Source organism: Globicephala melas, chromosome 1 (assembly GCF_963455315.2).
Source record: "Globicephala melas chromosome 1, mGloMel1.2, whole genome shotgun sequence".
NCBI lineage: Eukaryota > Metazoa > Chordata > Mammalia > Artiodactyla > Delphinidae > Globicephala > Globicephala melas.
In genome coordinates this window covers 162655597-162678503 of record NC_083314.1, presented here as the reverse complement: position 1 = coordinate 162678503, position 22907 = coordinate 162655597, and the positions used below count along the sequence as shown (strand labels likewise).

The 22907-nt window shown below is 41.6% G+C and overlaps 1 protein-coding gene across 2 annotated transcripts in view; it reads left to right on the top strand.

Annotated features, from left to right (window-relative positions):
* The window catches only part of KPNA6 (karyopherin subunit alpha 6), a 51758-nt gene that overhangs the window by 7380 nt on the left and 21471 nt on the right, over positions 1-22907 (top strand). The window lies entirely within an intron of this gene.

The following is a 22907-nucleotide window of genomic DNA, read 5'->3' as shown; positions in this document are numbered from 1 at the left end:
AGTCCTAGCAAGAGATGTTGATGGAGATTGAGGTAGTAACAGTGGAGAATAAGATTTAGGAATTTGAATTAGCAGGGCTTGGTTATTGGTTTCATCTGGAGGCTGAAAGTGGTTGGGGCAGGGTGGAATTAAGCATGACTCCTAGGCCTCTTGCCTTGAGCAGCAGAGTGGATAGTGATGCTTTTAACTGAGTTGAGTTTAAATTTGGACACTTTTGAGGTATCTCTGTGACCTCCAAGGGAAGCTGTCCAAAAAACAACTGGATAGAGAAGTCTGGGGCTCAAGCGTGGGGTCTGGGGATGGAGATAGAGAATTCATCATCTGTTTATATATGGTAACTAAGACCATGGGAATCACTGATAGTGCCTATGAAAAATGTATATCATGGGAGATGGGCTGAAAAGAGAACCTCAAGTTTCATTAGCTTTAATGTGCAGGAAGAAGGGGATCAGCAGCCACAATTTGAAGAAAACAAGTAGTGATTGATGTCTCATAAACCAACGGAAAAGAGTATTTCAAGAAGGATATGGCTATCAAGATTGAGTGCTGCCAAGAGGACGAGAAAAATGACTGAAAAGGTCTATTGAATTTAGCATTTTGCACTTGATCAGTGTCTTTTACGAAAACAGTTTTGATAGCATGGAAGCAGATTGGAGTGGGCTAAGAAATAAGAGAGGAGAGACAAACTGTTTCAAGAAGTTTGGAATAAAGAGAAAAGGAACAGGTTAATGAGGCTCTTATAAAGTCTAGGCAAGAGATCATGAAGATCTGAGTTAGGGTAATGGCAGTAGGAATGGAGAAGAAGAGACAGAGACAGTCCAGAAATAGGAAATAAAGCTGACCATTACTAGTGATTGGATATGGGGATAAGGGGAAAAGAGTTGTCAAGGGTGACTCCCAAGTTTCTGACTTGAAAAGCTGAGAAGATACTGGTACAGTTCCCTAATCCCTTATATCATTGTTTCCTCAACCTTTCCATTCATTATCACCTTCCTAAGAAGCCTTTTTAGACATCTTTTTTCCCTAATGCATCCCTCCCATGAAATTTTAACATGCAGATATACTCTATATCTTTTTACGTACAGTAAGTATGTCTGTGCTTTATACATAAAATGAGTAAGCATAAAGCTTGCTTTTTATTCAGTGCAAGGTTAAGAGTGACTAAACAAGATTTTTAGGTTAAAAGTTAAAAAGCTATTTACATTTAACTAAGTTTTATAGCTGTATTTGCTGAGTAACTTTTATTTACTTATATAAGTTGTAATGTATCAAATTGCATATTGCAAATTAGTATTTATAAATACAGAAACAGTGTAATCAGATTTTTAAAAATCATTTAAAGTTGTTCATTTTCCAGCAAAAACAAAACAATAGAGAAAAATCAGTTTCTTAACATTATTTTTAGTAAACTTTTTAACTTTTGCTGATATGAGAAAATAACTTTTAACTAGCTGCTAGATAGTCGTTCAGATATTGTTAACATTTTTCTTTTTAGCACTTGGCATAATTAATTGGGACACATTTTAATTTGTAGAATTAAATAATAAAATGTAAATTTTTAATTTAATTATCAAAACCCATGTCACACACAGAAGCACTGAGGATCAAACATAAATAACATCCACAGGGCAAAACAGGCATGCTCAGGCCACCTCTTGTCATATGACTTCAAAATTCAGCCATCAGTCAAGAGAAAGTCCCCCAGTCATAGCTGTCTGTTTGCCATAGCTTTGTAGTATAGTTCTTGCATACTTTTTGTCTGCCTTTTATGAAGTGAGTGTCAATGCTGCTTATGTAATACTCAAGAAAATCCAGCAAGAAAAATTAGATACTAGGGAATAAGTCTTTATTTGTAAGGTTGAGCTTTGGAGGGCCACATACCATTGTAATATCTAAGTTCTCCCCCTCCCCCATGAACCAGTTTCACCCTTTTGAGTGCATAACACCTCCAGCAGGGTCTGGGATAGAGCCCTGTATAGTCAAATAATATTAATATTTTCAGGCAAATCATTTGAATATTAATTGAGTGGGATTAATAAGGGCTATAAATAGTCTCATGTTAATTTTGTTCAGGTTTTGTTGCTAAATGTGTTTTGTGTTATATATACTAAAAACCTTCTTATTTTCAGAGCTCTTTTGATTTCAGAATTCCAGATATGGGATTGTGGATAATGAAATGTATAAGGAATGTATGAGGAGCAGGTTTATGGAGATGATGACTTAAAAAGAAATTTTTTTTAAGCATTTGAGGTGCTTATGGAACATGGATAGAAGGAACCCCTTGAGTATTAGATATGCACTGCAGATGTAGATTTGAAAGTCATCAGCTTTTAAATCTTCCAAAGAAGCAATAATTGTAATGAGACGTGGTTAGAATTGCTTATCTTGGGGTGAGGTAAATGGTAGAGAATAGGCCCTTTCTGAAAACTCTGGCTTGGGACTTCCCTGGCGGTCCAGTGATTAAGACTCCATGTTTCCACTGCAGGGGGCACAGGTTTGATCCCTGTTTGGGGAACTAAGATCCTGCATGCCACACGGCGTGGCCTAAAAAAACAAAACAAAACAAAAAACTCTGGCTTATTGGTTCTTACAGCCTAGCTTTGGAGGGAATGAAGATGGAATAGAAGGATAAAGGTTAAGAGAAGGGAGCTACAGTGTTAGGAGAAAGGAAGAGGAAAAACCACCTGCTAATGGAGAGCAAGAAAATATAGTCGTCCTCTTTGACTCTGACTTCTGGGAAATTGCCCTCATGGGGAATTGAAGCCTTTCAAAGTAGGGCTGAGAAGAAAAAGGAAATACCATTGATTCAGCATTTAGACCCTAGACACTTTCACGTTACCTCATCAATCATACTGGGCTATAAAGTTTATTATTCTCATTTTATAGGTAATGGAAGCAGAGACTCAAAATAGTGGGTAATTTGCCCATGGTTATTCAGTTGGGATTGGAACCAGCTCACCTGACTCTCAAATCAGTGCTCTTTCTCACTACATCATATTGGAAGGAGCTGACAAGGTTTGAGGGGCAGCACTGAGTGTCTGTCCATAGCATGTCTAATGAGGACAGAGAGGGTTCCCTTTGTGTGGCCTCTCAGTCTGGCTCTTCTTCCCCATATTGTCCTGGGCTCCTCAGAAGATTGCATCCCAAATCTAGCTCCTCCTTTTTGAATTAATATGTACAGGTTAGAGAAATCCTGCTTTTATTTTGTTACAAGGGCTGTTAGAAAAACCCTTTCTCCTATTACCAAAGGTTGAAATGAAGAGCCAGTCAGAGAGATTTGTGTAATGCACCTACAGGCCATGCAGAACCCTCCTTGTCTGAAGACTGGGGATGGAGGGGCGGAGTGCTGCAGAATAGGGGCCAGCAGTTCACTGTTACATCCCAAAGACATTTTGCTTGTGGGCCTTTGTATTTATACCTCTCTAACCAAACTGATCTTGTCCCTCAAACCAACCGTGGGCTTTCTGATCTCTAAATCTTTGCTCCTGGTAAACTGCTGTCCCTCCCTACGCCATTACCTTTAGAAATATTAACCATCTAGCCTTCAAAGACCACTTCAGAACTCACCACACAGTAAAAATAGTTCTCACTTCCACTCTCTGACATCACTGCACACTTAGATTCATTATGTTTTTTGTTCTTTTTTTTTTTTTTTTTTGCAGTACGCGGGCCTCTCACTGTTGTGGCCTCTCCCGTTGCGGAGCACAGGCTCCGGACGCGCAGGCTTAGTGGCCATGGCTCACAAGCCCAGCCGCTCCGTGTGGCATGTGGGATCTTCCTAAACCGGAGCACGAACCCGTGTCCCCTGCATCGGCAGGCTGACTCTCAACCACTGCGCCACCAGGAAAGCCCTGTTTTTTGTTCTTGATGCTGTGAGACTAAACTAGGTTGTAAAGCTTCCTGAAGGCAGAAGCTTCTGCACAGTGCCTGGCACATACATTTTATTAAATGAATAATAAATCACTTGTCTATTTGAGTCAGTTTGGAGATAACCATTTGGATTTCTCTTTTCACCTTGATTCCTTGAGCAGTGTGAGTGCTTGGGAGATATTCAGTGAATGTTTTTGCATTGACTGAAATGGAAGGTAAGCGCTTTGGTTTTCCTACTTTAAGTAATTCATTTTAGTTCCTTGTAGCACCTAGTGATAGTGGCAATGGGGTGTCGCTAGGAAGGTAAGAGCCTCCAGATTCTGCACAGTCTACAAGGGATGTTTGGAATTTTTCTTTTGGAGAAATTGGACTGTAGCTATCCTGGGCCTCTCCTATGTCTCTCACCACCCCTTACTTCCCCATTCCTAGGTCTGAGCATTGCATTTATATATAGATTCAAGGGCCAAAAGGACTGGTAAATCCTAGGAGAGAATTAGGATTAGAGAACTTGGACTATCAGCTATCTGGTTGATGCAGTATCTCAGTGTGCCATGCTTCACTTAGGCCTTGAGCTTTGAATATATAGTTGTGTGTACAGAAGATTGTTTTTCCCACATGATCTTTTAGCCAGACCTCCTGATTTATAGATTCAGCTTTGTTTCCTGGAGTGATCATTCTTCAGCCCATTCTTGTGAGGATCTGCCAGAATATGAGGAGCCTTATTATGGCCCCATTATGGACTAATCCAGTTGTCCATAGAGAAGTCTCTCCCATTGTCTTGGTTATTGACAGTTCTGACAGGCTTACAGATAACAAACACCCTGAGAACCTCATGCCGTCAGAACTGTTCCATACTGTTTCCTTGTTTGCAGTATTTCTTGGTCATAAAAAGCTCTGAGAGAAATTCCAGAAGTTTGAAAAACTATTACCAAACCTAATTCTACCTTACTAGCACAGCATTTTACTATTTACAAAGTGCTTTCATGTGTATTCTCATTTGATCTTCACTGTAACTCTGAGGTAGACAGGGCAAGGGTAACAAAATTGAGATACAGATAAGTGACACTCAAGGCTGTACACTTGTTAAGTAGCAGACCAGAAATCAGATTGTCTGGCTTTGTAGCTCCTTTCACTAATACCACACTATTCAGGTGTGCCTGTTGATATTCTATCCAGCACAGTGCCTTCACTCAGCCTAAGTATTTCTTTTCTTTCTTTAAAAGTGTATTTATTTATTTATTTCTGGCTGTGTTGGGTCTTCGTTGTTGCGCACGGGCTTTCTCTAGTTGCAGCGAGTGGGGGCTACTCTTCATTGGGCTGGCTTCTCTTGTTGCAGAGCACGGACTCTAGGCGCGTGGGCTTCAGTAGTTGTGGCATGCGGGCTCAGTAGTTGTGGCTCGCGGACTCTAGAGCGCAGGCTCAGGAGTCTTGGCACACGGGCTTAGTTGCTCTGCGACATGTGGGATTGAATCCGTGTCCCCTGCATTGGCAGGCGGATTCTTAACCACTGCGCCACCAGGGAAGTCCCAATGTTAAACTCTTTTTTTTTTTTTTTTTTTTTTTGCGGTATGCGGGTCTCTCACTGCTGTGGCCTCTCCCGTTGCAGAGCACAGGCTCCGGACGCGCAGGCTCAGCGGCCATGGCTCATGGGCCCAGCCGCTCCGCGGCATGTGGGATCTTCCCGGACCGGGGCACGAACCCGCGTCCCCTGCATCGGCAGGTGGACTCTCAACCACTGCGCCACCAGGGAAGCCCCCAATGTTAAACTTTTTAAAAAGATTTTCAAACCCTACACCAGAACAGGGAGGATTAACTCAAATGTTTGTTTTTGGTTTTCCTTTGAAGTGGCAAATAGCCTTCAAATGACTACCTAACCACTGCCAGTCCCTACAAAATTCTACTTCCATTCATATCTGTGTTGATACCTTTTTATTCATTCATTCATTCATTCATTCATTTAGGCTGTGCCTGGTCATAGTTGCAGCACGCGGGATCTTAGTTGCAGCATGCGGACTCTTAGTTGCAGCATGCGGGATATAGTTCCCCGACCAGGGATCGAACTCAGGCCCCCTGCATTGGGAGTACAGAGTCTTATCCACTGTATCACCAGGGAAGTCCCTGTGTTGGTATCTTCTGATATTTGTATTCCCTATTCTTTTTTTTTTTTTTTTTTTTTGTGGTACGCGGGCCTCTCACTGCTGTGGCCTCTCCGTTGCGGAGCACAGGCTCCGGACGCGCAGGCTCAGCGGCCATGGCTCACGGGCCCAGCTGCTCCGTGGCATGTGGGATCTTCCCGGACCGGGGCACGAACCCATGTCCCCTGCATCGGCAGACGGACTCTCAACCACCGCGCCACCAGAGAAGCCCTGTATTCCCTATTCTTGGCAAGAACTGGACCACATGTCTGACAGATTGAGTCAGGCAGTGGTTAGGGTGGTAGAATCCAAGAAGAAACATTGACACACTTCTTCCAAGAAATAACAAAGGAGACCCCTGTGGCTAGTATGCTGTTGAGCAGAGTATATGTAATAGAGAGAGCTTTGGCTTTAGTCAGAAGGATCTGGATTAGAGTCTTCAAAGATCTGGATTAGAGTCTTCCACTTAGTAGCTGGGTCCTTCTGCAAGTTATGCATCAGTTTTCTCACCTCTAAAATGGGCGTTCTAGGGACTTCCCTGGTGGTGCAGTAGTTAAGAGTCCGCCTGCCAGTGCAGGGGACACGGGTTCGAGCCCTGGTCCGGGAAGATCCCCCATGCTGCAGAGCGTTTAAGCCCGTGCGCCACAACGACTGAGCCCACGTGCCTAGAACCTGTGCTCTGCAACAAAGAGAAGCCACCGCAGTGAGAAGTCCGTGCACCGCAATGAAGAGTAGCCCCCACTCACCGCAACTAGAGAAAGCCCACGTGCAGCAACAAAGACCCAGTGCAGCCATAAACAAATGAATATTTACAAAAAGAATTTATAAAAAATAAATAAAATGGGGATTCTGTATGAGCTTAGACTTAAAAGCTAAGCAAATTGTTTCTAAATCATTACCAATCAAATTTGAATTTTCCCTGGGAACATACCCTCTGCAGAGATTAGAGATTGACTTTGGCATTTTTGTTTTGTTTTGGTTTTTTTAGGCTGCACCCTGTGGCATGCAGGATCTTAGTTCCCCAACCAGGGATCAAACCAGTGCCCCCTGCTTTGGGAGTGTGGAGTCTTAACCACTGGACCACCAGGGAAGTCCCTGACTTCGGCATTTTTTTTTTTTTTTTTTTGCTGTATGCGGGCCTCTCACTGTTGTGGCCTCTCCCGTTGCGGAGCACAGGCTCTGGACGCGCAGGCCCAGCGGCCATGGCTCACGGGCCTAGCCGCTCCGCGGCATGTGGGATCTTCCCAGACCGGGGTACGAACCCGTGTCCCCTGCATCGGCAGGCGGACTCTCAACCATTGCGCCACCAGGGAAGCCCGTGACTTTGGCATTTTTGAAAGAGCTTTCAAAAGGCTTTTAGTCTGGATTTAGTAGATGAAAACTTTCCACCACGGTCAGAGACTTTGGAAAGCATTCTGGACTGGACTTGAGAAGACTGCTTCTTTTCACATCTAGCAGCAAGGACACAGATGTGTGATTTTTTTGGCAGGAGCATCATGATCCTTGCCTGCCTTGGTGCCTGATGGAGGTGTCCTAGCAGGACATGGAAATAAGTAACTTGACACAGGAAAGGAACTTATATATCACAGGAGTTTGTTAGTTTAGTAGATTGGTTCTATCATAAAAACTTTGAAGGCATCTCAATTAATGTTAAATTCATTAAGAAAGGACTTGTGTGAATCACTGGTTTATTTTGATTATCCTAATGTGCTATTGATATATATATTGCCTAAAAAGAATAAGTATGCATATGCAGAAAAATGAAGTTGGACTCCTGCCTTACATCATATATAAAAATTAACTTAGGGCCTTCCCTGGTGGTCCAGTGGTTAAGACTCCTTGCTTCCACTGCAGGGGGTGTGGGTTCGATCCCTGGTTGGGGAAGTTCTGCATGCCGCGCGGTACAACCAAAAAATAAATTAAATAAAACAGTAAAAATAAAATAAAATAAATTAACTTAGATCAGAAACTTAAATGTAAAGAGCTAAAACTATAAAACCCATTTAAGAAAACAGGAGTAAATCATCATGACCTTGGATTAGACAACAGTTTCTTAGACATGACACTGAAAGCACAAGCAGTCTCCCACCCCCCCAAAAAAGATAAATTGGACTTAGTGAAAATTTAAAACTTTTGTGCTTCAAAGGACACCATCATGGATATTGAGAATTATGTAAGAGCTCAATCATATTGCTTTATTTTGGCTGACAGGTAGCTGACATGTCAAAATGCAAGTCAGTTTCAATAATTAAATGACTCTTGGGTTCTGCTGATCTGCATTCATCTTTCCCCATTTTCTATGCATATGTGTATATTCCTTTTCCAGATTTTTGGGTTTGGTATTTTTATTTTGTTGAATTTATTGTAAACCACTTCAGATCTTTTGGAAAACTGAAGTTTAAAAATGTTGAATAGAACATTTGAGAGCATGTGTGTGCTGCGCACTGTGCTACACATTCTTGCTCTCAAAGAGTTAATGATCTAGAAGTGAGGTGATGAGTTGTGAACTAAAACATGGCCATTGGAGGTTGTCAGTGGGAACCAGTTTGTAGTAACAGGTAAACAAAGATAAACACAGATAAAGTTGGACACCAAAGTGATAAGGACAGATTTTAATCAGTAATATACCATTGCAATAGGGAAAAGTGTGAACTGATTTCAACTTTGTGCAGAGGTAACTGGGTGTTTTAAAGGAAGGATGAGGGAATGGAGGTGGGGGTGAGAGAGAGCTCAGTAAAGTCAGGGAAATGAAAAATTACAAAATGCAAGGAAGGGGGAGGTGGTCCACATGAAACCCAACTGGGTTTGCTACTGGGGCTTATTGAAGGTAGTCTCCTACCCTCCCACAGAACCTGGGAAACAGGAACCCTATATTCAGGTGTTGGCTGAAACAGTAATTTCATTTGGCAGCCTTGAGATTCTCTCAGGCAGGCACTTTAAGGGGGGCTAGGGTCATCTAGTGATGTGACCTTGAGCTGTTAGAAACTATGTTAGTGTTTTTTGTTCAAATCTTGATGGGCCAAGGTTGAACCTAGTTGAGAAAGGGCTCAGAGGAGCCTGGATAGAGTTTGGTTAAGGAGGTTAAGGAGAGAATCTTTGGTACAGGTGAAGATCAGTTTGCCAGCCTGTTGTCTTTGGGGAATAGAAAGTTCATGGCTGACTCTAAGACCAGATGAATGGTAATGGCATTAACTCCTAACTAGGGAACCTAGGAGAAGAAACTGGTTTAAGGAGAGAGAAAGTGAGGTGGAGATAGCCAGTATGCATTTGGAAATACACACAGGCAAAGGTTGTGACAACAGAGATTTGGTACTTAGTGTAAAAGTGGAGGTTGAAGCTAAGGGAGGTCACTTGGGAAAGGGGGCTGCTTCTGCTGAGGACCAAAAGTAGAATTTTGATACACACTGACATTGAGAGATTGGTGTTGGGAGAGGAACACAGTATAAACCCTGAGAAGGAGTGGTTAGAAAGGTGAGAGAACTGGGAGAGGGTGGTGCCTTCAGAATCATGGGTGGAGTTTCAAGAAGGCAGAAGTGATCATCAGTGACAAATTAGAAAGTCAAATAGAATGAATACTGACAAGGTCACTGGTGTAGCTGTCTAAAATGTCTTTTTCTGAGCCATTTGTGTCCTGCAGTCTTTTTTTTTTTTTTTAAGTTGTTTATGTGTGTGTGTGTGTGTGTGTGTGTGTCCTTACAACAGAGCGTCTCTATTCACTTTTCATACCAATTCTGGAGGAAACCTGTGCTTTCTGGGTTTCTGGGAAGAAATCTTTCTCAAATCTGCTTTTGGAAGTTCTGCTCCACTCCAGTCACAAGGAAGATTCCTTTGCTGTACATTTCTTCCCTTACCCTACACTTACTGGCAAACGCTTGTTAAGCAACTGTTACAGCTACACCTTGTGTCTGGGACAGTGTAGGTGCTCGGTAAGTATTGACTAGATATTTGAACAGTGATTCAGTCAGCAAATATTTGTATATATCATAGATGCTGGGGATACAACAGAAGTTTTTGTAGAACTTACACAGGAGAACAGATACAGATTGTACATAGTGTAACGAAGGAAATAAAACAGGTGTTCTGACAAAAATGGAGTAGCTTACTTTGGGTTAGTGTGACAGGGAAGCCCTAGTAATTCTTAAGTTAAGAATTAGCAATTCTAAGAGCTAGGGAAGAGCATTGTGGACAGAAAGAAAACAGGAAATGTGAAGACTGTATCCGGAAACAGCTTGATAGTTTCCAAATACTGAGAGAGCCATTGTGACAGGAGCATATGATGACTGAGGGTAAAAAGTTGAATGAGATGAGATGAAGATATAGGCAGCGCCTTAAATTGTGAAGAAGATTTTACTTCTACATGGGAGCAGTGCTATGCTCTGATTTTGTTGTGTGGTGATGGGTTGGGGGTGGGTTGTCGTAGTAACCAGGCAAGAGATGATAGTGACTTGTATGGGGTGAGAGAGAGGTAAATACATTCAAGATACATTCAGGATTTGTCAGTAGGTTAGATCAGAAAAGTGTGAGAAGGGAAGGAGTCAAGGATGATGGGTTTTTTTAACCTAGGATTTGGATTAAGTAACTTGTAAATGCTGTTGCTCTTGGTATTGCTGGGGCGGGGGGGTGGGGGGAGGGTGTAAGAAATTAAGTTAGTTTTGGATACGAAAGTGAAGATTTCCATAGGTAGTTGAATATATGAGTTCGGAACTCAAGAGAAAGGACTGGGCTGGGGACATAAATTTGGGAGTTACGGGAATGGATGAAATCACCTCGAGAGAGTGAAGATAGAAACCAATATGTAGATATAGGGAAGAGGAGCCATCAAGAGAGACTGAGAAGATTGGATGAGGTTGGCAGTGGTGCCAAGAAAACTGAGTGTTTCGAGAGAAGGGATTAGTAACTACTATTGAGGGGTTAAGAAGAGGACAGAAATTTCTATCCATTAGATAAGGCAATGTGGAGGTTATCGGTGACCTTGATAAAAGCAGTTTCTTTGGAGCAGAAGGAATGGAAGTCAGATTTGAAGAGTTAGAGTGAAACAGAGCACACAGAGATTCAACAATATTGGCAATGCCTATTTTTTAAAGTTGGTTATTTCATTATGTTATTATATCTTACACATAAAATGTGTAATAGTCAAGAAACATGTTACATTAATTTTATGTGAATGGAGACTTAGGGTACATAGATGACTTTCAAGAAGAGAGATCTGATTACCATCAAATTTAATATCATCTGGGCAACCTGCCATTAGATGCCTCCTGATGTGATGTAGTATGAAGCAAAGAACATCACCTATATGTATTCTTGCCAAAGTGTATTTTTAACCTGAATCTGTTATAGCCTCTAGACCCAACTTCCATTTTGCAGGAAACACACAGGATAGGGGTATAAATTAATGGCACAAAACTAGAATGTGGGGCATTCTTTAAGACATTAAGGCATTCTTCAGAGAGTCAATATCACAAGTAAATAAAAGGGTTGGGGGAAAGGAGGACAGGGACATTGTAGATTAAAAGTGACCAAATGGGGCTTCCCTGGTTGCACAGTGGTTGAGAGTCCGCCTGCTTATGCAGGGGACACGGGTTCGTGCCCTGGTCTGGGAAGATCCCACATGCCGCGGAGCGACTGGGCCCGTGAGCCATGGCCGCTGAGCCTGTGCGTCCCGAGCCTGTGCTCCGCAATGGGAGAGGCCACAACAGTGAGAGGCCCGTGTACAGCAAAAAAAAAAAAAAAAAAAAAAGTGACCAAATGTTGGAATAATTATGTAATTTTAAAAACCGTTTTTATTGTTTGGAGTTACATACTGAAATATATGTTGTTGGAATGATATGCCAGGAATTTCCTTAAATGATACAGGGTCTGTGAATAGATGGAAGCATAGATGAATGGCAGCTAGTTGATTATTGAATCTGAATGATTGTTGCATTGAGTTTCATTTTATTTACTATTCTGTCTACTTTTGTATATATTTGACATTTTTCATAATAAAATGTTAAATAGAAGGCTAAATACAGGGCTGAAACTCGACTAGATTCTGATTTGGGCGAAAAAACTAGCTATAAAAGCCATTTTGAAGTAAGGAAATTTGCATATGGACTAGATAATAGATGTTTCGTTAATTTTCTTAGGTTTGCAATGGTATTGTATTTATATAAGAAGGTCGTTATTATGAGACAATTACTAAAGTAATTAGGGTGCAGTGCCAAGTCATGACATTTGTAACTTTAAGTGTTTAAATAATTCATAATAAAGAGGGCAGGTAGTCCTCTTTAATTAAAAAAACTATTTTTCTGCTGAAAAAATAGTTTTCCTATTCATTAGAACAGAAAAATAGGGCAGTAGCTTGGGGAGTCAGGTAGTCAATGAAAAGATTAGTGTCTGGCTGATTCTCAGTACGAAGAATTGGTAGGTGGTGAGATTCCTAGAACTAGTCCTACATTGCTGATTTTAGCTAACAAAGTTATAAATCAGTAGTGTCAAATCTGTTGTATACCTGAAACTTTCATAATATTGTATATCAACTATACCTCAATTTAAAAAATTTTTAAATGTACCAAAATTTTGCCATCAACTTTGTATACATTCACAGCAATTATCTACCAGGTAGACCAGCAAGAAGACAGGCAAAATTTAACCCGGTCTTTGTTGTCATCTTTGATAAGAAGCTCAGCCATGTAAGTTTTAGAAGAACATCTTTGAAAATGATTGCATTTATTAGTCTCTGTATCTGTCACTTGTGTATTGTGTGTTATCTTCCTACCCTTCCAATCCGAGCATCATAGCTGGTTTCATCCACTTTGGAGGAAGTTTGATTTAATTAATTCTGATGGTATAGGTGTTCACAAAGGGTCAGATATACTTCAGTTTTGTGGTTGGTTGGATTTGTGGTCTAGGGAGAGAACTCACTGCAAAAGAAAAACCTGTATTATGAGGTTGAATTCCTAAAAAGTCAGATATGGTGGGTGGAGGGGGGAATCTCTTAGGCAAACGTCTTTGGTACTAGTTTTTTTTTTTAAGATTTATTAATTATTTATTGATTTATTTATTTTTGGCTGCGTCAGGTCTTAGTTGTGGCATGCGGGATCTTCGTTGAGGCATGCGGGATCTTTCGTTGCGGCTCGTGGGCTCTTCGTTGCAGTGCACGGGCTTCTCTCTAGTTGCAGCGTGCGGGTTTTCTCTCTCTAGTTGTGGCACGCAGGCTCCAGAGGGCCTGGGCTCTGTAGTTTGCAGCACGCGGGCTCTAGTTGAGGTGCACGAGCTCAGTGGTGTGGCGCGCGGGCTTAGTTGCCCTGCGGTGTGTGCGATCGTAGTTCCCTGACCAGGGATCGAACCCAAGTCCTTCGCATTGCAAGGCAGATTCTTTACCACTGGACCACCAGGGAAGTCCCAGTACTAATTTTCAGTTGCTCCCGGTTCTTATGCACTAATTAGAAAATTGATTGCCAGTAACTGTTTGGTTTTTTTATGTTATTTCATTTTTTTTAACAAGATAAAAATTTAATGAAAATTAGTCAGTGGTCAGTAATTCCTTTTTTTTTTTTTTTTTTTTGCGGTATGCGGGCCTCTCACTCTTGTGGCCTCTCCCATTGCGGAGCACAGGCTCCGGACGCGCAGGCTCAGCAGCCATGGCTCACAGGCCTAGTCGCTCCGCAGCATGTGGGATCTTCCCGGACCAGGGCACGAACCCGCGTCCCCTGCATCGGCAGGCGGACTCTCAACCACTGCACCACCAGGGAAGCCCTAGTAATTCTTAAGTTAAAATGACTGTGAGTAAATAGATCAAGATGGATAGAACCTAGTCTAAGGGCAGGAGCCCAGTAGCCAAATTGAATAGAATTATGTGTCTTATCAGAGAATGAAAAGAAGTTGTTCTCTGAGGTTGGATGAAAAGAGAAGGCCTATGGAATTACAGGGTCTAGATCTCAGTCCCAGCTTCACAACTTGATAGCTAAATGATCTTGTGCAAGTCACAGTACCTCTGAACCTGGTTCCCTAGCTGTTAAGTGGATATGCTCCTAATTGACTAATCTTTCTCATTGGATGTTGTAGAGGTCAGCTAGATCTTGTGTAAGAAAACATTTTTTAAAAAGAGAAGCATGGTGCTGGGGTTTATGTAATTATTTAATTGTCCTCAAACCAAGGGCTGTTTAACAGCTGATTTCACCCTAGCCCTTGTTAAAATTAAATTTTGTTTGGCTGGCACAGTGTTATGAAAATTGAGTGTGAGCCCAATCCCTGTTGTCCTATTATAACTGTCCCGTTAAAAATCATTAGCTGGGCTTCCCCGGTGGCGCAGTGGTTGAGAGTCTGCCTGCCGATGCAGGGGACACGGGTTCGTGCCCCGGTCCGGGAAAATCCCACATGCCGCAGAGCGGCTAGGCCCGTGAGCCATGGCCGCTGAGCCTGCGCGTCCGGAGCCTGTGCTCCGCAACGGGAGAGGCCACAAGAGTGAGAGGCCCGCGTACCGCAAAAAAAAATCATTAACTTCTTGGGAATTCCCTGGTGGTCCAGTGGTTAGGACCCAGCGCTTTCACTCCCCTGGCCTGGGTTCAATCCCTGGTCGGGGAACTAGGATCCCACAAGCAGTGAACCACAGCCAAAAAAAAAAAAAAATAAATAACCTCTTTACCTTTTAAGGCATTTGAGTTTGTGGTTAACTGAAATTCTGGAATGGGAGCAGATTCGTTTATTGGTAACAGAGCAGTCCCCAACCCAGAATTCTGATGGATTTGCTGTTGTGCTCCCTTTGGCAGCACATATATAGATGGATTTGCTGTTACCAATTGCTTCCCTTTTCAGGAAATGAAAAGAACCTGGAGTTTGGGACCAACTAGATCAGGGTTGACTATTAGCTTCCTGGCTTGTCACTTAATCTCTGAGTCTTATTTTTCTCGTCTGTAAAGTGGATTCTTAGGATTGTTGTGAAGATTGGAGATTATATCTAGAGAGAGTTTCTATATCCCAGGACACTCTTAGCTCTTCCTTTTTAATTAACTGGCATGTGGCCAATGTTTTAACTCGCAAATCTTACACTGATGCACATTTGGTAGAGAATTCCTAGTGAGAAGTAAGAGAGGCCGGCTGAAAAAAGCCATTTCACTCTGGGAGGAATCAGGTTTCTTACATTCCTGAAGGAAGAGGCATTAAGTTTAGCTCATTTTCTGTGCCTGGGGAGGTACATTTTATTAGAAACTTGCCCTCTGCAAAGAGGAGCCCCCACTCAGTTTAGCACCAGGACAAGAGAATTTGTTTATTTGTTTATTTATTTGCCACACCGTGTGGCTTGTGGGATCTTAGTTCCCGGACCAGGGATTGAACCTGGGCACTTGGCAGTGAAAGTGTGGAGTCCTAACCACTGGACTGCCAGGGGATTCCCCTGAGAAATAATTTTAAAAGGCTGACTGACTGCTTCATAGTGTTAAATACAGACCATGAATGTAAGACTTTGGTTTGCAAAGTCCTAGAGCCAGCAGCTGTCGTAATATCATTCCCATCCCATACACAGGAAAGCTGGCTTTATGTAGTATGCCATTTTTCTAAGAAAATTTGCATAATTTTTTAAATTTTATGAATCTTAAAATTTTAAACATACCATTGATTAAATGGAATACTGCAGTAATCTGGCTATTCGCTTAGTGTGTGACTTGAGACACAGGTTATTCATCTATCAATTAGGGCCTGTATTAATTTGCTAAGACTGCATAACAAGGTGCCACAGACTGGGTGGCTTAAACAACAAAAATTTATTCTCTCATAGTTCTGGAGGCTAGAAATCCAGGATCAAGATGTTAGCAGGGTTGGCTTCTTCTGAGACCTCTCTCTTTGGTTTACAAATGGCAGTTTTCGTGTTCAAATGGTGTTGTCCCTCTAAGTGCATCTGTATCTTAATCTTCTCTTATATGGGCACTCGTCATATTGGATTACGCCTTACTCCAGTATCCTCATTTAACTGTAATCACCTTTTTAAAGATGCTATCTCCAAATACAGTCACATTTTGGGGTATTAGGGTTTAAGACTTCAACATATGAATTGGTGGGGGATGGAGTACAATTCAGGCCGTAACAGGGTCTGTACTTATTTTGTATTTTTATTGCTAGTTCCTTGGTTCTCAAAGCTTAGAAAATGCATGGCAACATTAGCCAGTTATTTCCTAGAAATGAGAGGTACAATTTAAGGGAACTATTCACTTTGAGAGAGTTCCTTGACTAAGAAAACTCAAAGGCTACCTGAGACAGTCAGATGCTTGAAAAGGTATTGATATATTTGTATTGTGGATTTCTTGATCTGGGCTCAGCAAGTAAGGGAGAGCATGATGAAAAAAGCCCCTCTGCCTGATAGTCCCTGAATGAGCGTCCAGCATTCCTTTGGGTGCTGATTCCAGATGTGCTTCTGCAAATGTTCCTCCTTCCAGTCTAACCTCCTGCTTGGCTTCTCCAGTGAATTCATAAGCACATATTTGTGATAGTTTCTTGTCACCATGGTGACTAAAGAAATACAGCCTGGTTCTCCTTCCAGCTTCACTGTCAGCTCTTCTTGAAGGAAGAGAGCCCTCTGGGAGAGCCCAGGCTCAGAGTCATGAAAAACCATGTGTCAGGTATGGGGGAGAGCAGTCCACAATGCTCCCTTTAGAAATTTGTCCTGTGCCTGTTTCCAGGCATACGGGTAATCAGGGACCCCAGAGGGAGGCCACTGCAGCCCCCTAGAACTTTTAAACAGTAAATGGACTTGGGCTTTGCCAAGTGGATGTGGAAACTTGCACCTTGTAAGACCCTGCTGCTGCTATTGGTTTGCCTAGCTACTTTCCAGAATGAACAGAGGCACCTTCTCTGAAGTTTCATTTCCTTATTTCAGCTCTCTCCTCAACTTCCATTCTGTATCTCTTTTTCACTCAGATTCTCTTTATAGACTACTCTTCCCCCTCACATTTATGTACTTTATTCCATTTGTGTCCTCAAGGTGATCTCCTGCTTGAAGAACCAGCCCTAATCTTGCCTTTGGGAGCTTTCTTTTTCAACTCTCATCATGATCACCCCAACCACTCCAGAAAAGAGGCAATATTAGAGTTAATTATCTCTTTCTGTGTGCCTATAAAGCTTGTTTTTCATCCCTTTTGCAATACTTTTATTAAGTGTTTCAGATAAGAAATTTAGAGGATGAGAAATGCCTATAAAGGGAGAAAGAACCAAGTTGGTAATGCTTCCTCTACTCATACTTCAACATTTTCACCTTCACTTTTATCAGTTTTTTAAAATAATGAGATTGTTTTTAAAATGTAAATATTGAGTAAGGTATGATAAAGTCACTGAGGCCACAGGAGGAAGCAAGAATGAGGTTTGTAAGGAAGAAGTTTATTATACTCACAGGTCTGGTTGGGGCAGGGTGGTTAGGGGGTGGGAAGTGGGTCACCACTGGCCACACAGGGTCACAGAGGAAGACACCAGGGTGGTCAGGAGGCAGAAGGGGCAGGAGCAAGCAGAAGGTTTAGGCCAGAGCCTGGAGCTTCAGAGGGAAAGTGAAGGCAGGGCAGAGTAAACAGTTTAGGACTGGCTAATTTGAATAATTCTGGAGGGCTTTGGGCTATGAGAGTAGTCTCTAGTTGCCTACTACTTTTTGGGCCCTGGGATGATTGAAGCACAGGAATATTGCCTCCTGGGTGTACAGGCAAGATAAAGTAGATATGACTCTGGATTGGTTCCTTTGCAAAGGCATGCTCTTAGGCACATTGTTATCTGTGGGAATTAGCTAGCCGTGGGAGTGGCAGTCTCTCCTGGGTTTGTAAGGCCCCCAAGTACCAGAACATCAGGAACACAGAAAATAAGAAAATATAGTTAATATAATTGGCCCTGTGATGAATGAATGCAAATAAACAAATACAGAATGTTAGAAAAAGAAAATGTTAAAACCGGGATTGTATGTTAGATTTAAATGGAGGACATATGCTGCAATTAAAACAATTTTTGTGTAAAATGTAATTTACCATTTTGACCATTATTATATTTTTTATATATGTATAAATTTATTTATTTATTTTTGGCTGTGTTGGGCCTTCGTTGCTGTGCACGGGCTTTCTCTAGTTGCGGCGAGCAGGGGCTACTCTTCCTTGCGGTGTGCAGGCTTCTCATTGCGGTGGCTTCTCTTGTTGTGGAGCATGGACTCTAGGCATGCAGGCTTCAGTAGTTGTGGCATGTGGGCTCAGTAGTTGTGGCTCGCGAGCTCTAGAGCACAGGCTCAGTAGTTGTGCATGGGCTCAGTTGCTCTGCGGCATGTGAGATCTTCCCGGACCAGGGCTCGAACCCGTGTCCCTGCATTGGCAGGTGGATTCTTAACCACTGCGCCACCAGGGAAGTCCCACCCCTATGTTTTATTCTAAGAGTTTTATAGTCATAGCTTTTATATTTAGGTTGTTGATCTATTTTGAGTTTTATGTATGGTGTAAGCTAGGGATCCAGTTTCATTCTTTTGGATCTGAACATTTAGCTGTCCAAGTACCTTTTGTTGAAGAGACTATTCTTACTCCATTGAATGGACTTGACATCTTGTCAAAGATCAGTTGGCTGGCTGTGGATGTGTGAGTTTATTTCTGGACTCTGTTCTATTCTGTCAATTCTTTTTTTTTTTTTCTTTTCTATCAGTTCTATTCCATTGATCTATATGTTTATTCTTATGCCAGTACCACACAGTTTTGATTACTGTAGCTTTGTAGTGAGTTATGAAATCAGGAAGTGTGAGTTCTCCAACTTTATTATTTAAGAATCTGTAGTTTCCACATATTTGTGAATTTTCTAGTTTCCTTCTGTTATTTATTTCTAGCTTCATTCCATGTGGTGAAGGAAGATAATTTGTCTGATTTCAGTCTTTTAGAATCTGTTGAGACTCTTTATGGCTTAACGCGGTCTGTCTTGGAGAACGTTCCATGCACACTTGAGAAGACGTTTTCTGCTGTTGTTGGGTGGGAGTATTCTATGTCTTTTGGGTCTACCTGATTTATAATGTTAAAGATTTCTATTTCCTTATTGATATTCTGTCTAGGTTCTATTCATTATTGAAAGTGGTGTATTGAAGTCTCCAAATGTTACTGTAGAACTGTTTTTCCCTTCACTTCTGTCAGTGTTTGCTTTATATATTTTGGGGCTCTAGTTGGTGCATTTATAATTGTTATATCTTCTTGATGAATTGATACTTTTATCAGTATGTAATGTCCTCCTTTGACTCTTGTAAGAGTTTTTGACTTAAATTTTTTTATCTGATATTAGTATAGCCATCCCAGCTCTCTTTTGGTTACCATTTGCATAAATATCTTTTTTCATCCATTTACTTTCAACTTGTTTGCATTTTGGGATATACAGTAAGTCTTTGCAGGCAGCATATAGTTGGATCATGTTTTTTGTTTTTTGTTTTGCGGTACGTGGGCCTCTCACTGTTGTGGCCTCTCCTGTCGCGGAGCACAGGCTCTGGACGCGCAGGCTCAGCGGCCATGGCTCACGGGCCTAGCTGCTCCGCGGCATGTGGGATCTTCCTGGACCGGGGCACGAACCCGCGTCCCCTGCATCGGCAGGCAGACTCTCAACCACTGCGCCACCAGGGAAGCCCAGATCATGTTTTTTTAATCCTCTGCCTTTTGACTGGAGAGTTTAATCCATTTAAGTATAATGTAATTACTCGGGAATTCCCTGGTGGCCCAGTGGTTAGGACTCTGTGCTTCCACTGCTGGGGGCCCAGGTTTGATTCCTGGTCGAGGAGCTAAGATTCCTGAACCATGTGGCACAGCCAAAAAAAAAAAAAAAAAAAAACTATAATGTAAATACTGGTAAGGAAGGACTTCTGCCATTTTGTTCTTTTTTTTCTATATGCCTTATGCTTTTTTGGTCCCTTTCTTCCTCTATTACTGCCTTTTGTATTTAGTTGGTTTATTGTAGTGAATTGTTTTCATTTCCTTTGTGAATATTTTTATTTTGTGTGTGTGTGTATGTATTTGTATAGAGAGGTTGTGGTTACCATGGGGATTACATTTAACATCCCAAATTTATAACAATGTAGTTTGGATTGATACCAACTTAACTTCAGGAGCATACAAAAACTTTGTTCCTGTACAGCTCCAATCCCCTCTTTATGTTGTTGCTGTCACAGATTATATCTTTATATACTGTGTGCGCAATAGCATCGGTTTATAATTATTTTATATGTTTTTCTTTAAAATCATGTAGGAAATAAAGAGTGGCATTACAAACCAAAAATCCTATAATACTGGCTTTTGTATTTCCCCATGTAGTTAACCTTTACTGCCTTCAAGTTACTGTGTAGTGTCCTTTCATTTCCTTTCATTTTCAACTTGAAGGACTCCCTTTTAGCATTTCTTATAGAGCAAGTCTAGTGGTTAACAAACTCCCTCAGCTTTTATCTGAGAATTTCTTAGTTTCTCCCTTGTTTTTGAAGGACAGTTTTGTCAGGTACAGAATTCTTTGACAGTTTTTCTTCTAGCACTTTAAAAATCTCAGTGCCTTCTGGACTTCATGGTTTCTGATGAGAAGTTGGCTTGTATGTGATGAGTCACTTCTTCCTTACTGCTTTCAAGATTTTCTTTTTGTCTTTGGCTCTCAACAGTTTGATTATGTATCTAGATGTGGGTCTGAATTTTTCTCATGATTAATTGGTACATTCATGTCTTACATTAAATTTGGGAAATTTTCTGTCATTATTTCTTCAGAATTCTTTTTCCCTTTCCCTCCCATTTCTTTGACTCCCTAAATGCATATATTGTGATTTGCTTGTTGGAGTTCCATGGATCCCTAGGTTCTGTTCACTTTTCTTCATTCTTTTTCCCTTTCTGCTCAGACTGCATAATTTCAATTTTCCTGTCTTCAAGCCTGCTACTTCTGTCTGTTGCCTGCTCAGATCTGCTGTTGAACCCCTCTAGTGAATTCTTCATTTCAGTTATTATACTTTTCAACTCTAGAACTTCTCTTTGGTTCCTTTTCTATTTGTTGATATTCTCATTTTGTTCAGCATTGTTTTCCTGATTTCCTTTAGTTGTTTCTCCATATTTTCCCCTTAACTCTTGGAGTGTATTTAAGACAGTTGTTTGAAAGTCTGTCTTAGTTTGTCCAGTGTCTGGACTTCCTCAGGGAAAGTTTCTGTCCATTTATTCTGTGCCTTTGAATGGACCATACTCCCCTCTTTCCTTGTATGCCTTGTAATTTTCTTTAAATTAAAACTGGACATTTGAATATTATAATGTTGTAACTCTGGAAATGAGTTTGTTTTCTATTTGTCATTTGTTCTTGGTTCTTTTTTCCCTCTTTACCTGCTTTCTTTTGGATTATTTTTTATAATTCTCATTTTATCTTCTTAGGTTTAAGGAAATTTTTTAAATGGGAAAGTTATTGTATATGTACCTACTTCTTACCATTTCTAGTATTCTTCCTTTTGTGAAGATCTGAGTTACCTTCTGGTATCATTTCCTTTCTGCTTGAACAACTTTAGCATTTCTTTAGTGCAGGTCTGCTAGAGACAGAGTCTCAGCTTTTGTCTGAAAAAGTCTATTTCACTTTCATTTTTGAAAGTGTTTTCATTGGGCATAGAATTCTAGTTTGACAGTTTTTTTCAGTACAGTTAATGATGTTATTTCATTATCTTCTTTTTTATTTTATTTTTTATTGAAGTATAGTTAATTTACGATGTTGTGTTAGTTTCAAGTGTACAGCAAAGTGATTCAGTTATACATTTATATATATGTATATTTTTTCTCAGATTCTTTTCCATTATAGGTTACTACAAAATACTGAGTGTAGTTCACTGCGCTATACAGTGAACTACAGGTCTTTGTTGTGTACCTACTTTATATATAGTAGTATGTATATGTTAATCCCAAACTCCTAATTTATCTCTCCCCCACCTCCCTCTAATATTATTTAGAATTTTTGTATCCTTGTTCATAAGTGATATAGGAAAAGTGTAGGACCTTCTCATATTATCCTTCTTTGGTATTGTTATCAAAAGAATGTCCTTTCCGGTACTTCCCTGGTGGCACAGTGGTTAAGAACATGCCTGCCAGTGCAGGGGATACAGGTTCGATCCCTGATCCAGGAAGATCCCATATGCCGTGGAGCAACGAAGCCTGTGTGCCACAACTACTGAACCTGCATTCTAGAGCCCACGAGCCACAGCTACTGAGCCCATTGCCACAATTACTGAAGCCTGCGCCCTAGAGTCTGTGCTCTGCAACAAGAGAAGCCACCTTAATGAGAGGCCTGCACACTGCAGTGAAGAGTAGCCCTGCTCACTGCAATTAAAAAGAAAGCCCGGGGGGCTTCCCTGGTGTCGCAGTGGTTGAGAGTCCACCTGCCGATGCAGGGGACACGAGTTTGTGCCCCAGTCCGGGAGGATCCCACATGCTGTGGAGTGGCTGGGCCCATGAGCCATGGCCGCTGAGCCTGCGCGTCTGGAGCCTGTGCTCCGCAACGGGAGAGGCCGCGACAGTGAGAGGCCCACATACCGCAAAAAAAAAAAAGAAAAGAAAGAAAGAAAGCCCGGGGGGCTTCCTGGCGGCACAGTGGTTGAGAATCTGCCTGCCAATGCAGGGGACACAGGTTCGATCCCTGGTCCAGGAAGATCCCACATGCCACGGAGTAACTAAGCCCATGTGCCACAACTACTGAGCCTGTGCTCTAGAGCCCGTGAGCCACAACTACTGAGCCCGCCTGCCACAACTGCTGAAGCCCACACCTAGAGCCCATGCTCCACAACGAGAGAAGCCACCACAGTGAGAAGCACGTGCACTGCAACAAAGAGTAGCCCCCGCTCGCCACAACTAGAGAAAGCCCACACGCAGCGATGGAGACCCAACACAGCCAAAAATAAATAAAATAAATACATTTATGGGAAAAAAAAGAAAGCTCAGGACT